Raw genomic sequence first — 16,087 nt, forward strand, 5'->3', positions numbered from 1 at the left:
GAATGTTAAATGCTTAAATTCAAAGAGAATTTGAATAGTTTTCTTCAGTCTTTTAACACAGCTTCTCTCCTGTGAAATACAACTTTTTGAAAACCTATATACTAATAGGTAAGTATACACTCATATATAATATATATTAGTGCTGTCAAACAATGAAAATGTTTAAAGAGATTCATTACAGGGTTACTTCATTTTGCATGAGCAAACAGACTCGAGAAAAGAGGGAAAATATACGCACTTAACATGTTTATGGAACATCTTGAACCTTCATGTTAACAAAAAGCTCTGTGAACATTTATCCTCTCTCTTTCTGTCACTCTTCGGGAGGCTTCAAGTCCTTGAGACGAGGAACCAAAGCGATGTAAAGCGCGTGTTCTCAACAATATTAACAGGTCTGCAGTTTGTTGCAATCCACTTGGCAATTGTGTCAGTTAATATGTCCGAGGTCGACTTACTGAGCCCCCGATGCTCCGTGAGTGGTTTGTTGCAAGCTGGGTGACACGTTCACCAAAGTGCTAGCAGCATCCCTGACTAACGTAGGCTTCGCTTCAATGTGATATTTTAAGCTGGAAGTGCTTCGGTGAAAAGAAAATTCCTTCTTGCACAATGTGCAAAATACTTCACGTCGGTCGACTGTTCCATCTTGTTATTTTTTTAATACTGAAACTTCCCATCAAGAGGGCCAATGTGTGTTTATCATCTTCCATATTGAGTTGATTGGTTCAGCTGCCCGTCACTACCAGATCACCTGCCCATTTGCACTTGTGCGAGGGTAACTCTACTTGGACAAACTGCCCGAAATGCGCTGACAGAAACATTTCAGGGATTTTGAGTCATTCTACACTCCAGTTGCGTTAATTGTGTTAAAAATTTTAATCGCGTCGACCATGATGGCGGATTAATTTGCATTAACGCGTTTAATATTGTTTTCTCTGGGAGCGCTCTTTTTCTGCTATCGGTCCTGGATTAGCACTAGATGCAAACTGAAACAATAATGCTGGACAGGAATTTATCTTCATTCCAGGCCATTCAGTTCACACAAACCGACAGACTTGTTATTTTCTAGGCTTAACCTGTGTGTTTCTTAGAGCTGTCAGATAACAACACCATATTGTCAATATATTATTATTATGGTCATAAGAAATTTAAAAAGGTGTTGGTCAGTGTTCATGATTCATGAACAATAACAAAGAGACTGGGTGAAAAATCCATAGGTGAGTTCCCAGAAGAAAAATCCAAGAACAAAGGTTTGTCTCATATTTTGATCATCCCCAAAATATTTTAGGAAAATATTCAGTGGACTGACAGCTGAACTTTTCCAAAAGCTTTGGTCCCATTACGTCTGGTGTAAAATAACATCATCTGGATCTGGTGTTAAGCCGGCACTGCTGGCTAACTTCTGGCATGGTAAGTGGTATTTCATTCAGATATGGGCCAGGTCTGGTGTAGATGGCACTGTTTATTTGATGGCATGACACATCTGGCTAGATTGTGGTTTGGTTTTTCTCGCCGAGGCTCATAGAAAACAGGTCTGGCCCTGATCCGGCAATAAGCTGGCACTACTGACTGGCTGGTGTCATGGCAGGGTGTCTGTCAACCAGATGTGGGCCAGGTCTGGCAATGATGGTACTATTTATTTTCCTATTTTCCTATTTCAGTTAGAAGACCCAAATGCCATGTTACTATACTATACTGCTATGGTAGCCAAATGCAGATTTCACAGTTTGTGAGTGTACACTTTATCCAAAACCTAGTGAGGGTTTACTTACGTTTATCACCAGGTGGCTGTAGCTCAGGAGGTAGAGCGGGTCATCTACTGATTGGAAGGTTAGTGCTGGTTCGATCCCTGGCTCCTCCAATCTGCTTGTCAAGAGTGTGAATGTGTATAAATGCACTTAGTTTAGAGAAAGTGTGTGACTGGGTGAATGTTGCATGTTGTATAGAGCACTATGAGTAATCTTGGAGAGTAGAAAGGCGCTATATAAGAAGCAGTCCATTCGCTGTCTGAACATGGGTTTCATCATGTTTCTGTTGTGCTATTATGTTCCAACACATGTTGTTATTACATGGCTTGATTAAGGTGCACATTAGGCTGACATCTGGGGCCAGAGCTGAAACTGTTCTGGGTCAGCACAGGGCCAGCAGTGTGTCTGCAACAGGCCCATGTGTGGGCCAGATCTGGCCCCAGATCTGGGCCACCAAAGGGACGTCATTCTTTGCGGTATGTGGGCCATGTGTAAGCACATTATGTGGGCCAGATCCAGGCCATACCAATTTTGCTTTGTGGGTAGTCAACCAGGGTAGTAGCATGATGGTCTGGGGCTTCATGACCTGGACAACTTGTCATAATTGACAGAACCATGAGTTCTGCTCTCAATCAGAAAATCCTGAGGGAGAATATCCATCAGTTCATGCAGGCCTGAAGGCCAAGTGCACTTGAGTTATTCTGCAGGGCAATGATGAATGAACAGCAAGTTCACCTCTGAGTGATTCAAAAAAAGGAAGATTTTGGAGTGGCCTAGGTAAAGTCTAATCTTAAAACCCATGGAGAAGCTTTGACATTCAATTTATTTATTTATATAGTGCCAAATCACAACAACAGTCGCCTCAAGGCGCTTTATATTGCACAGTAGATACAGAGAAAAGCCCAACAATCATATGACCCCCTATGAGCAAGCACTTTGGCGACAGTGGGAAGGAAAAACTCCCTTTTAACAGGAAGAACCCTCCGGCAGAACCAGGCTCAGGGAGGGGTGGGGCCATCTGCTGTGATTGGTTGGGGTGAGACAAGGAAGACAGGATAAAAGACATGCTGTGGAAGAGAGACAGAGGTTAATAACGGATATGATTCAATGCAGAGAGGTCTATTAACACATAGTGAGTGAGAAAGGTGACTGGAAAGGAAAAACTCAATGCATCATGGGAATCCCCGGCAGCCTACGTCTATTGCAGCATAACTAAGGGAGGATTCAGGGTCACCTGGTCCAGCCCTAACTATATGCTTTAGCAAAAAGGAAAGTTTGAAGCCTAATCTTAAAAGTAGAGATAGTGTCTGTCTCCCGAATCCAAACTGGAAGCTGGTTCCACAGAAGAGGGGCCTGAAAACTGAAGGCTCTGCCTCCCATTCTACTTTTAAATACTCTAGGAACAACAAGTAGGCCTGCAGTGTGAGAGCAAAGTGCTCTAATAGGGTGATATGGTACTACAAGGTCATTAAGATAAGATGGGGCCTGATTATTTAAGACCTTGTATGTGAGGAGCAGGATTTTAAATTCAATTCTGGATTTAACAGGAAGCCAATGAAGGGAAGCCAAAACAGGAGAAATCTGCTCTCTCTTTCTAGTCCCTGTCAGGACTCTTGCTGCAGCATTTTGGATTAGCTGAAGGCTTTTCAGCGAGTTTTTAGGACATCCTGATAATAATGAATTACAGTCGTCCAGCCTGGAAGTAATAAATGCATGAACTAGTTTTTCAGCGTCACTCTGAGACAGGATATTTCTAACTTTAGAGATGTTGCACAAATGGAAGAAAGCAGTCTTACATATTTGTTTAATATGTGCATTGAAGGACATGTCCTGGTCAAAAATGACTCCAAGGTTCCTCACAGCGTTACTGGAGGCCAAGGTAATGCCATCCAGAGTAAGAATCTGGTTAGATACCATATTTCTAAGATTTTCAGGGCCGAGTACAATAACCTCAGTTTGATCTGAATTAAGAAGCAGAAAGTTAGCGGCCATCCAGGTCTTTATGTCTTTAAGACATTCCTGCAGTTTAACTCATTGGTGTGTGTTATCTGGCTTCATGGATAGATAGAGCTGGGTGTCATCTGCATAGCAGTGAAAATGTATGCTATGTCTTCTAATGATACTTCCTAAGGGAAGCATGTATAATGTAAACAGAATTGGTCCTAGCACTGAACCCTGTGGAACTCCATAATTAACCTCAGTGTGTGAAGAGGGCTCTCCATTTACATGCACAAACTGGAGTCTATTAGATAGATATGATACAAACCACTGCAGCACAGTACCTGTAATACCTACAGCATGTTCTAATCGCTCTAATAGGATATTATGGTCGACAGTATCGAACGCTGCACTGAGGTCTAGCAGGACAAGCACAGAGATGAGTCCACTGTCAGAGGCCATAAGAAGATCATTTGTAACCTTCACTAAAGCTGTTTCTGTGCTGTGATGAGCTCTGAAACCTGACTGAAACTCTTCAAATAAGCTATTCCTCTGCAGATGATCTGTTAGCTGTTTGACAACTACTCTTTCAAGGATGTTTGATATGAAAGGAAGGTTGGAGATTGGCCTATAATTAGCTAAGACTGCTGGGTCTAGAGATGCTTTTTGAGTAAAGGTTTAACTACAGCCAGCTTGAAGGCCTGTGGTACATAGCCGATTATTAGAGATAGGTTGATCATATTTAAGATTGAAGCATTAATTAATGGCAGGACTTCTTTGAGCAGTTTTGTAGGAATGGGGTCTAAAAGACACGTAGATGGTTTGGAGGAAGTAATTATTGAAGTTAACTCAGAAAGATCAATTGGAGAAAAAGAGTCTAACTTAACATCAATGGTACTAAGAGTAGCTGTAGATAATATTACATCTGTGGGATTGATTATTGATAATTTTTTCTCTAATGATTAAAATTTTATTTGTGAAGAAGTTCATGAAGTCATTAGTAGTTAAAGTTAAAGGGATGGTTGGCTCAACAGAGCTCTGACTGTTTGTCAGCCTGGCTACAGTGCTGAAGAGAAACCTGGGGTTGTTCTTATTTTCTTCAATCAGCGATGAATAGTAAGATGTTCTGGCTTTGCTATAAAGCAACAAACTATTTCTCCAGGCTAAATGATGATCCTCTAAATTTGTGACACGCCATTTCCTCTCCAGCTTACGAGTCATCTGCTTTAGGCTACATGTTTGAGAATTATACCACGGAGTCAGGTACTTCTGATTAGAGACCTTAGTTTTCACAGGAGCTACAGTATCCAGAGTCGTACGTAGTGAGGAGGTAAAATTATTAACAAGATAATCGACCTCTGTTGGGGTAGCGTTCAGGTAGCTGCTCTGCTCTATGTTGGTACAGGGCATTGAAGATGATAACAGTGGGTGGATTATATTCTTAAACTTAGTTACAGCGCTTTCAGAAAGACGTCTACTGTGATAAAGTCTACTCTCCACTGCTGTGTAATCAATTATTGTAAATGTAAATGTTATCAGGAAATGATCAGACAGGAGAGGGTTTTCAGGAAACACTGTTAAATGTTCAGTTTCTATGCCATATGTTAAAACAAGATCTAGAGTGTGATTAAAGTGGTGGGTGGGTTCATGACCTTGAAAAAGCAGTTCATGCTCAAAAACCCCTGAATGTGGCTGAACTAAAACAATTCTGCAAAGAAGAGTGGGCCAAAATTCCTTCACAGCAAGTTATCACAAATGCTTGATTACAGTTGTGGCCATAATGGTGGCACAAACAGTTATTAGGTTTAAGCAGCAAATACGTTTTTACAAAAAGAGCTGCAGGTTTGGATAGCTTTTTTCCCTTAATACATGAAATCATTAAACAAATGCATTTTCTTCAGTTTCCATTGTCTAATATGATCTGAAATATGCAAGTATGGCAAATACAAATGCAGGAAAAAAAGGAATTACGAAGGGAGTTCAAGTGTTTGTTTTTTTCACAGCACTTTAACTTTACAAAAGCTGTACAAGAAACACAAACACGCAATTATTTGCAATATTTTTTGTGCTGTGTTATCTGACTCTTCGTTTTACTATATGGGCAAAAGAATTTGATTGTCTGCTTTCGCACGCATATGAATTGGACCTTTCTCTAAAATTTAGTGCTTTCTTCACCTGCATCTGTGTGTAGATGTTGCATGTGTGTGTGTGTGTGTGTGTGTGTATTGGGGGCTGTAGGTACACAGCAGGCAAAGGCTATGTCAACACATAAAGTCTATAGGGAAGTGTGCTAAAGTCTCACTTTAGCATTCATCATCCAGTTTTTTATAGTGCATTCATAAAGTTATGATTTTTTGTTGAACAGGCTTGAATTTAATTAATTTAGTTAATTCTTATCTGAATTTGTGTTGATGTATTTGACCTTACTTACCACACACATCTTTCTGTATTATAACCAGCAACTCCATCCTAATCTCAGTCTGTGTTGAGAACTATGTAGGTGTGGATGCAAGGATTTCTTTCCTAATATTCGAAACAAGCTGTAAAATTGAACACACTGCTGCTATAAATTTAGAGAGGATGACCCCTCCGGGACTAAAATGCAATAAAACCCAGCTTTACAGAATCCGATCTAACTCCTGTAGCCACTCTGTCCACATTTTGCTCCCTGCTTGCATACTTCTTTGCAACTTCCCAAACTCAGCACTTCACTTTGTGTTCACTGTGTGGATTTTAACACTTCGTAGCCTTAAAAAACAGGTCAGAGTGTTGAAATACTTCATGCAAGAGAGGTTGTTTTTTCATTTGTTCCTGTGCACATTTATATGCACGTCAAGCTGCCTGCTTCTGTAAGAAAGCAAACAGAGCCAGGACTATAGCACATCATATCTCTGTGATGGAGGAGCTAAAGTCTCCAAGCTGTCAGCCCATCTTCTTCCAGCACATTCCCTACCTGATGTATGATGCAATATTCATACTCTGATCCTACAAAATGAGTTGAAGGAGATGTTACATAAAATTCAACATTTTACTTTTAACACATTGTACTAAAGATAAACATGATTCTTCTTTCATTGTTATTCCATTATGCACCATGGGTGTTTAGTGTGACGGGTTAAATTACAGTTACTATAGATATGATTGTTTTTGAATTACTGAATTGCTGTGTGTCATAGAATGTGTCAAGAATAGGCGTCAGCGTCCTTTACTTGGAGAAAAAGGAACAATTACTGAATCTTCCAGAATGCACTGGGCAGGGTACACCCTCAGCACATTGCCACTTCGACCCCATTCACAACCATACTGGTTTTGGGATGCTGTGCAATTAGAGAGTTTCACTGATATATCCTCATGCTGACAAAGGGTTACAGCATAGAAAACAAAAAAATAAATTGATGTGAAACAGTGTAACTCTGAGTAAAACTCCCCAATTTGAATAAATGTTTCAAAAATGTGTTAATTAGAGAGTTTTTTTTCCAACATTTTTATTGTCTTGTTCCTCTGGCAAGTAAAAATCACACCTGACTGTAGAAACATTACCATCACCAGCTATTTATTAATGTGCCCATCTCCGAGTTTGTGAGTGTCCTCCCCACAGAAACAACACCATGATTTTATTCTACAAGCTCTTATTATGACCTAAAGTTTTATTAACAATAACTTGAGAAAGCTCTTTCTCAAAGATAGATGGGTAGTGTGCGTACATCCATCCATCCATCTTCTTCCGCTTTATCCGGGGCTGGGTTGCGGGGGTAGCAGCCTAAGCAGAGAAGCCCAGACCTCCCTCTCCCCAGCCACCTCCTCTAGCTTATCCGGGGGAACACCAAGGTGTTCCCAGGCCAGCCGAGAGATATAATCTCTCCAACGTGTCCTGGGTCTGCCCCGGGGCCTCCTCCTGGTGGGACATGCTGGAACACCTCACCCAGGAGGCGCCCAGGAGGCATCCTTGTCAGATGCCTGAACCACCTCAGCTGGCTCCTTTCGATGTGGAGGAGCAGCGGCTCTACTCTGAGCCCCTCCCGGATGGCTGAACTTCTCACCCTACCTCTAAGGGAGAGGCCAGCCACCCTTCGGAGGAAGCTCCTTTTCGCCGCTGTGCGTACATCTATATAAAATCATATTTTGATCTTGGAAATATGATATCAACCCAGATACTAACTCTTTGGAGTGTTGGGTTGGAGTTGTTTTTGACCAGGTTATGTCAATGCTTCAATGCAACTACCGGTCAAAAGTTTTTGAACACCCCAATTTTTCCAGTTTTTTATTGGAAAATTATGCTGTGTAATGTCTCATTGCACTCTGAAATGAAAGCACAGTACAAATAAGCAATTGGAGTTAAAAAAGAAATCATGGAATCAATTTATAGACCAAAATGTATTCTAAACCTTTGACTCATCAAAGTAGACACCTTTGGCAGCTATAACAGCTGAACACATCCATGTCATAGAAATCAAATATTCTTCAGAAAGTTCTTCCCATATCTGTTGCAGAAGTTCCAATAAATGTGTGGACGTTGTAGGCTGCTTTGCTTTCACTTTTCTGTCCAGTTCATCCCAAACCAGCTCGATGGGGTTTGAGTCTGGAGACTATTTTGTGGGTCATTATCTAGCTGTAGGATGAACCCCCGACCAACTACGTGCATGCCAGAGGGTACTGCATGGTGCTGCAGAATGCTGTGGTAGCTGTTTTGGTTCAGGGTGCCTCTCACTCTGTACAAGTCACCGACCCTGGATCTAGCAAAACAGGCCCAGACCATCACACTTCCTCCTCCACATTTGACAGTTGATGGCACACACTGTGGAACCATCCTTTCACCTTCTTGATGGCGTACAAAGATCCTACGTGATGAACCAAAGATTTCAAATTTTGATTGATGAGCCCATAATACCTTCTTCCAGTCTTCAGTAGTCCAATGGTGGTTTTTCATGGCCAAGGAAAGCCTCTGTCTTATTCTGATGTCTTAGCGATGGCTTTCTTGCTACAACTATATATATAAAACCTCAAGAACAAATCTTTGGGATATTATATTTGTTTTTTTGTTTCCTATGATAACTGACTTCAGTCAGTCACTCATGCTTTTTGGACATGTTTCTAACTTTTTTTTTCGGGTTATAAGGCGCACTGTCGATGAATAGGTGTGTTTTCATACATAAGGCACACTGGATTATAAGGCGCATTAAGCGAAACAAAACAGTCAGATAAGTCAAACTTCACTCAATTCATTCTTCTTGCTTCCTCCACTTCTGTACCATTGATTCATTAATGTTGAATTCTCTCGCAGCTGCTCTATTCCCATGTTGTTGCAGTATATTAATGACTAACCTCGTATTGTGGATGGATTTTCTCAGTTGTTCTCCTGACTGAAGTTTGGTCCATTTATAGCATCCTGCCATGCGATTGCATTTGTCCCTAACCATCGGGAACCCTCATGTTAACTTTTAGCAAGTGCAAAACAGTTAGCGTTCATCCTCCAGCTTCACTGTGTTTATGTTATGCTAACATAGCTGTGTAGCTAGCGATCATGTAGCACATCATTATATACCAGTTAGCCCAACTTCAGTAACCCTACAAACGTCACTGCTGTTTAGTTTTCTGTCTTCATTTATGTTGGAAGTGACAGCAGAGCTGTACGTTTTAATTTCTTCAGAAATCTCTCAGTCAGAACATGCTATATCATGTTTAGGTGGAAACTAGCGAGCTAACTTCCTGCTAACTTCTAACTCTGTTCAATTTAATAAATTCTGTTTTCATGGATGCCTGGATGTTAAACTTAATTGTTACACCTGGTAAAGCAGCAACACTGATCATTTTATTAAAGATGAAAGAATTTAGACAGTTTCTAACTCTCAGTGATGCTGCAGTGTTCGTTTGACTTTGAGACCTGAAGCGAACGGAGTTTTGGACCCAGATTTCTCCGTGAGGCTCCTGACTACGATTCTCCAACAATCCATCAAGCAGCGCGGCTTCATAGTTTACCACAGTCATACTAAAACATTTTTTGACAGATTTTTGAGCGCCGTGTACCGCATAAAATCGGTTCGAGGTCAGTAAGCACAACTAAGGCTGGGTATCGTCACTGATTTCTAGAATTGATTCGAGTCTGATTCACAAGGCCCCGATTCAATTTGATTCATGATTCAATTCGATTCGATTTGAATCTGGGAAATTTTCTCTCAGTCAAAAATATTATAATTCTGATCATTTTTCAGTATATATCCATATTTTTATATCCATAAAAAGAAAGCTCACACTTGTGAGACTTTATCAGAGGTGGCCTGTCTTTTTATAGCAGATAACCACCTTAAAAATATTCTGCAGTGGAACAAAAACAAAAGAAAACCATGAATCAACATATAAACATTACCTGATCCTGCTGAAGTGAAGCAGAGCAAAGTTACAGAGGTTTAATTAGAGACACAGTTAAGCATTTTGCAATTTTGCATAATCTGAAAAAGTTTACATTTCTTTTGTATTGAACAGCAAAAATGAGGCCTGTTTTGTTTGGAAGTCAGTGAAATTTAAAATGAAAATAAAAAACAGCGCTGTACATAACGGTAGACTGGTGGGTAATAAGCAAGCGAATAATGCAGAAAACAGAGATTTTTAGATGGGAAACTGTTCTTGAAGTACACTGAGAGAGAGACCTGTGCATGAAGTGATTTTACCATGGTGAAAGCAAAACAGCAGAAGTAAGAGGGCATTCATGACGATGTTTATGTGAAGCGAAATGTGAAGTGTAGTTTGAATCTTCTTTTGCTGCTGGTTCAGTCAAATTTGGTTGGAGAGAGACAAAACTGCAGTTTCAGAACACAAAGCGCGGATCCGCCGACACATCAGAATCTGTGAGCTGTTGGCTTTCAGCCCCAACGGCGTGTACGTGCAGTCGGGTGAGAAAGCCGACATCTCACTGATTCTGATGCGTCGACGGGTCCGCCCTTTTTGTTTAGATCCTTGTGCAGAATCAGTGTCAAAATTTTGTGAGGTTTAACCTGAGATTCTGGCGTTTCAGGAAAAATTAATTTATATTTAAAAATCGATTCAGGATTTTAATGAATCGATATCGCGTTATTCAAGCTAGAATCGATTTTAATCGGAAAATCGATAATCAAAACCCACCCCTAAGCAAACCAGAATTCATGCATAAGGCGCATCAGATTATAAGGTACATTGTTGATTTTTGAGAAAATTAAAGGATTTTAAGTGCGCCTTATACTCCGAAAAATATGGTACTATGTGTTGTGCCCTTAAACTCACAAAATGACAAACTAGGTTTTGGTGTTTTAACCAAAAACTGCCGGATGAATAAAACATCGTACTCAGTACTGGAACTCTTTAACTGTCTTTCTCACTTCATGCTAGAATTACTCCATATTACTGCAAGAACTTGTTTGACTGTATCCGACTCAAGGGTTTAGGTCTTTTCCCTTAATTTTTCATCCATCAAACCGAGGTCTTGAGTTTTAGGTTTCCTGAAAAATGCTCCACTTGTCTGATATATCATGCAATGATATAATTAGAAGATAAAAAAGTTCTATTAAAAACATCTCAGTGTGCTGGTTAATCTAAAGTTTAATGTATTACTTTTTATAGTCATTAAAATAGTGTTTTAAGAGTTTGTTTTAGCTGCTCAGTGTGCAGTTTTTCTGTCTTGACTGCTCATACTGTTTGTCTTTTTGTCCTTTTCACATTTCTTTTTGTTCTTCTCGTTGCAACATTGGCTAGTGACCACCTCTGACCTTCTAGCTAATAGCTGTATGAGATAATGCCAGAGTGACGCACAGTAGCCCTGTAAAACTCTGCATCATTTATTATTTTGTGATAGAATCATTTTTTAACCTTTAGATTGTGCATGATGGCTTTCAACTGTAGTGTTGTGTCACAATGAAATATTATAGTAGTTGGAAGGTGATAATGGAGATGTCAGCACTACCTTCTCTGTTTGCTGTACAATGCAGATAATACGCTTTGCTCGCTAGACTGGCTGGTAGAATATCTCCATATCTAAGCAAAGTAGAAAATATTATGACTTACTGTTACATTAGGATGTCAAAGAGCAAGTAGTACACCAGGGATGTGCAGAGAATTTTTAAGGGGAAAATGACAAACAGGCACTGGTAATGTCATGTTTGGGAGTACAGAGCACAACACTGCATATTAAAAAATATAGACACGAATTATGTAAATTAAGAAAAACCTTCATTAATTTGCTGCAGATACTCAACAGAGGCAAAAGAGCAACACTATCAAGGATTTTGTCTTTTTTTTTCCTTTTTATTTTTAGTGGCCGGTAGTTACCAGGGAGTCATTGACTGGTTTCTAGGGCTGCGTGACTGAGGCTTTAGCAGCTTCATAGTGAATGCCAGCAACCTTCAACAACCTTTGCAACTGGCCAGGAGGAAGTCATTGTTGTGGTTATTTAATGTCCTTAAAGAAACACATACATTATCCATGATTCCATGACAGATCTGAGAATGTGAGGGCAAATACTGTGTCTTCCGCCTTCAACGACACCTTCCAAGTAACATCACCTGCCTTTATCTCTTTTGCACACCAGTTCCAGCCACTAGATGTGACAGATTGAAGCAAAGTAGTCTTAGAAACTAAAACAGTCTTATAGATAATCAACTTTAGCTCCTACACTCATTTTTGCCTAGTGAACAGTAATTGCCACACAGTTGCCAACTGGTGTCTAGGCCTGTGTATTCGTGGTCTTAGTTTAATTTATTAGGATATTATCATTAGCTGTAACAATGCATATTCATACTGAGGTCTTATAAAAACTTTACATTGTGACAATACACAATAGCAACTGAGAAACAGCTCAACTGGAACACCAACAGACAAGAGAAGCATCCTAAAATACCTCCATCCTACAATATAAACTAGGTATAATGGGTATAATACTTCATTTAAAAGTATTATATATTATATATAGTATTATACTATGTTGAGTAAGCTTTCTGAAAACTAACATTGATCCATGTCATTCATTTATTTAATTAATTAATTACTATAAAATCTATCTATTATCTATTCTATTAAAAACTTGGCAAAATGATTTTGTTTTCATATTTTTGTAAATATGATTTTACTGGTTAATAGTCTCTAGTATCTGCCGTCATAGTAAATTCCATTTCTTCATAGCATGATGCATAACCTTAAAGAAAAAAAGAATAGTAATATATATTAAATATATTTATGTGTTTAAATTAGTGCTGTCAGCGTTAATCTCGTTAAAATGGTGTTAACACCATAACCGCATTAACGCGGCAGCACTAGTTTAAATAAAAAAAACATTAATCACTTCAGTTTTTACAGCAAAACATTGAGAATAGTTTTATTATGTAGCGATATTTTTTTACCATTAACTCAGTTTCCCTGGGTTTGTGTTATGAATAAATCTTATTTTTTGGTACCAGTACTGGTTTTATTTTGTTGTATTCATCCGCGACGAAGGAAAGACGGGTGGACTTCCTGGTGGAGCTTGCAAGAGAGTTGGCTCACTCTCATGTAGCTGGGAAGAAGGCAAGAAAAGAACAGTTGCTTCGGACACAACCCTCCACACCTAGCCCTGGAAAAAGAGCCATGTTTCAGGTCAAACACAAATGCAAGAACAATCAAGCCACTGTGCGATGTGTTCACTGCTACAGATACACATGTGGTAAATGCAGACTACAGATACCATGGCAGTGCCAGGATTGTGAGTGATTGCTGAAAATGTTGAAATGTACTCACTCACTTTTTATTATTATTTGTAAATATGTGTACAAATGGTTGGGTTTTTTTTGTACTGTTTTTATCAATAAATCTCAGCAACAAAGGAAATACACCCATGTGTGTTGATTTCTCCCTAAGATGGCAAACTGAAACACAAGTTTCCTTGTGGCTCAGAAAACTAACCACTCCAAGTTGGTGACTTTTGGAGATTTATTTTCCTGGATGATTGAGATGCATCAAGACGAACACAAAAGGAAGTTCACAGCTTTTAGCAGCTCCCCCCGACAAACAAAGAGGCAGTTGGCAGTTAGAAATCAGCAATCATTCACACACCCCCACTCCCCTCCAGAATTCTCAGGTAACAACCTAATTTACATATGAATTGATGACTAGCCAATTTAGCTTCCACTTGGCTGAAGCTAAAGCCTAGCTAAAAGCCTACCAGCCATTTGGCTTGAAGGCAGGTTTTAAAAGGTAGAAAAGCCAAATGGCTGCTCTCTGGGACTCTAATAAAGGCTGGTCCGTGAAAATGTTGGCGAACATAAACCGGTCCATGGCACAAAAAAGGTTGGGGGCTGCTGCTATATAGCACTGTTACTGTGTCTATTGAAATAAAAATAAATAATAAAAAAGTATGAAGAACATATTTAATCTTTTAACAAATTCATGAAAATATTGAAAAATCTGTGATTTATGATTATTTTAATTTGCGTACTTCTTCTAACTCAATAGAATTTCATGCATTAAGAGACGTAGCTGGCCCTGTCTAACAATTGTATGGTAAGATTCCCAGGAGCTTGAGGCTATAGCAGCACTACTAACTGTGTTTACATGTCCGTTACAGTAGATGCGACAAGTAAATGAACACACAATGTCGAAAAATCTTCAGTAGTAATTATTGTGTCTTTATTGCACTAAGTGATTGTGTAATCAACTGTTGACTGCTAGTGTATACACTAATCAGGCATAATATTATGGCATCGGTTAGTAGGAATATATTAAAGTATATCCCTAATATGCATTCCTAAGATACAATATGAGGTAAAAAACAACAAAAGTTAAAAGAAAGTCTCAAATAAAAGAAATATTAAAGACTCACCACGTATTACCAGCAGTTAGTGTATATGTCTCTTCACACCTGAGAGTGTATCTGAGTTCTACAGGTGTTTGCACTGTCAGCATTGTATATCCGGTTGTTAAAAGTGATCTGGTGTTATTGTGTATTTTGTTGTTGCTGCCATTGTTTTTCCACAAAAATATGCATTTTGAGATGAACATTACCATCTGCTGGAGGGCAGAAGAGAAGAATAATCAGATTAAGACATTATTCTCCAAACAGACTTTTCAGTAGAAAATTTCCAAGACAGACTTTGTGCTAAGCTGGAGTGGATAGTGTCAGACTTGCACTAAAGACTGTAACATTGAAAGATTGAAAGATATTAACATGAATTAAATAAACTGAGGGAACGGGGATTATGATTTAAATGACAAATGGACTTGATGTAAGGTTTTATGACTCAAAGAAAGAACTTGATAACTTCTTATGTTTTATAGTTGCTTGTTTGACATTTGTTTCTTTTTTTTTTTTTTTTTTTTTTGTGTCCCGTTTGGATCTTTAGCCATCAGAATTGTTGTCTTAAGGCCAAGAAAGATGCCAAGCGGATTTATTTTACCAAGTGGATCATCATGGCCTTGCCATATTGGTCCATTTGATTGACCTTTATTATAATTATGTATTTATTTTATTTTCGGTTGCTACAAACGGGACAGACGTGACTGGGGGATAGGACAGGGAGAAAGAATGAAAGAAAGAGAGGGAGAGAAAGAAAACCAAAGGGGAGAAGAGACGGTGAGAAGGGGGGGAAGAAAGGAAAAAACAAACAAACAAACAAACAAACAAAACGCCTGGATCACCTGTATGGAGAAAAAAAACAGAAGAGAAAGCAAACAACAAAGAGCAACATAATAAAAACAGCACCATCACAATAAACTAGCTAGCAGTAGATAACAGTAGATACTAAATAATAAACGATATTGTGCAGCACGCAAGATAGACAGCGCACAATGTGCTTTGAGGCAGCAGCCAAGAAAGGTGTAGTCCGCGTCTGTGAACACCCGTGTGTACACCTGTGTGCACACCTGTGTGGATCAGCATGCTTGTATTCCAAAGGTTTCTCCATGTAACGATCTGCTAGGGAGTGTGGGGAGCCATAGCCCCATCCACCAGGGTATGAAGCAGGTATGGAGGAGATCCAGGCCCCAGATATCCAGAGGCCCCAGAGTACAAGGACCCGAGGAGGACCACCAAAGGGGGGGGGAACCGTGCCACCCTCCTGGGAAGAGCTGAGTAGAGCCCCAAACGAGAGGTCACCCCGCAGCTACGGAGCAGAGGCCAGAGGGGGTTGCAGTGGCGTGCCCGCGGGCTCCGCCGGCAGCCAGCTGTGCCAGAGAGGACCGAGCTTCAGGCCCAGAGGCCTGAGGGCATCCCACCCCCCGGAAGGAGCCCAGCCGGGCCACAGGCGCCCGGCCCCGCCAATCGGCCACCAGGAGTGAGCCGGTACATGCATGAGCGCCCAGCCCCAGATGACAAGGACCACCAACACACCAACGTCTAAGGGCATCAGCCACCGGCAGGGAGTGTGGTGAGGGGAGATAGGCCTCCGTACTTTAGAGGGCCTGAGATGTAC

At 40.0% G+C, this 16,087-nt stretch overlaps 1 protein-coding gene across 3 annotated transcripts in view; it reads left to right on the forward strand.

Annotated features, from left to right (window-relative positions):
* Positions 1-16,087, forward strand: part of LOC146394232 (multiple epidermal growth factor-like domains protein 11) — a 243,083-nt gene that overhangs the window by 78,560 nt on the left and 148,436 nt on the right. The gene's annotated exons all lie outside the window — the stretch shown is intronic.

Source organism: Perissodus microlepis, chromosome 1, assembly GCF_051167445.1.
Source record: "Perissodus microlepis isolate ML-2025 ecotype Zambia chromosome 1, ASM5116744v1, whole genome shotgun sequence".
NCBI lineage: Eukaryota > Metazoa > Chordata > Actinopteri > Cichliformes > Cichlidae > Perissodus > Perissodus microlepis.